Consider the following 1,725-nt stretch of genomic DNA (forward strand, 5'->3'; position numbering starts at 1 on the left):
ACAAGTTAAACAAATTATACAAGAAACAAAAAAGAAAATTACACTGGGGAAAAAAGTAAACATAAGTACAAATATAAATAAGAGATTCACTCTAACTGAAAATAAATTAATTTTTGCTAATAAAATTGTCCTTTAAAATTTGTCTTTTTATTGAAAATTTCTTCTTTTCCTATAAAAATGATCAAGTAATATGAACACTGGTATAATTTCTCTTAGAAATAATCTCTCATATAGAAATATATATTCAAGATACGTTACATATGAAATATATTTGTTTCTGTTTTCATTATGTTTGTATATATTTTTCCCTCAAATTTCCCTTATTTGAGTATTTCTTCATCGAAAATTTAATATCAGTCTAAAAGGCAATCTAATATTTTAATTCTCAATTTAATTATATGTAAGATACTATGGATTTTTAAAGGTGTGCTCTAATTCAGCTTTGGCATTCATTAAGTTTTGGATCTTCATCGTTGTTGCTGTTCAACCCTAAATCCATCATAATGAAGTAGCCTTATGACCAAAAGTATTCCAGCTGCAACCCTCTCATTTTTATGTATATTGTTTTTCAATAAATCATTATTTTGTCAAGCTATTTAAGATGCAATTAGAAAATTTTGCTACTATTTATCATACATCTAGCAACTGTGAAGCAGTTTCTTTGTTTTATTTACTCCTGAACAATCACATCTTTGTCAGATTTAAACACAGAATAAGAGGGATTTTTACTAAATACTGTAAGGTAAAATGTCCAGCCCATCATTGATTCTGGCAAGTACTAATGATAACAACAACAACAACAACAACAGCAATAGTAATGGTTTCAAATTCTGGCACAAAGCCAGCAAATTTGTGGCTGGGGATAAGTCAATTACATGAATTCCAGTGCTTAACTGGTAATTATTTTATTGAGCTTGAAAGGAAGAAAGGCAACGCCAACCTCAGTGGAATCTGAATTCACAAAGTTAACTCCCACTCTCTCTCTAGGTAACTGTTTCTGCCCACATTCTTGTTAATTCACACTCCCTTTCTTTCCCTCTCTTTCTTTTCTACTCTCTCTCTATCTCTCTCTTTCTTTTCTACCCTCTCTCTCTCACTCGGCTGAGTAACCATGGACCACCTGTACAACAAGACACCTGTTTTTGCCTCTCTATCTCATTCCAATCTTTCATCTCCTCCTCCAATGCCCGTTCCCCTCTCAAAGACCCTTTATCTTGCAAAGTCACTTGGTGGCCCACTAGTGCAGGTACCACTTAGAAAGCACCCAGTCCTCACTGTAAAGTGGTTGGCATTTGGAAGGGCATCCAGCAGTAAAAACCATGCCAAAACTGACCTCACCTGTGTGAGTGCCATGTAAAAAGCACTCAGCCCACTCTACGGAGCGGTTGGTGTTAGGAAGGGCATCAAACTGTGAAAAGCATGCCAAACAAGAATGGCATAGGCCTGGCCAGCTCCTGTCGAACTGTCCAACCAATGCCAGCATGGAATGTGGATGTTAAACGATGATGATGATGAATGTGGAGTCAGATGAAATCTGCTAAGCATTATACCTGGTGTACTAATGATTCTGCCAGATTGCCATCTTAATAATAATAATAATAATAATAATAATAATAATAATAATAATAATAATAATCATTCAAACTGACAGAAAGATAGACACAAATAGGCCAGACATCATACTGAAAGACTTCAGACAAAAATCATGCCTCCTCATTGATATGA

Source organism: Octopus bimaculoides, chromosome 4 (assembly GCF_001194135.2).
Source record: "Octopus bimaculoides isolate UCB-OBI-ISO-001 chromosome 4, ASM119413v2, whole genome shotgun sequence".
NCBI classification, from domain to species: domain Eukaryota; kingdom Metazoa; phylum Mollusca; class Cephalopoda; order Octopoda; family Octopodidae; genus Octopus; species Octopus bimaculoides.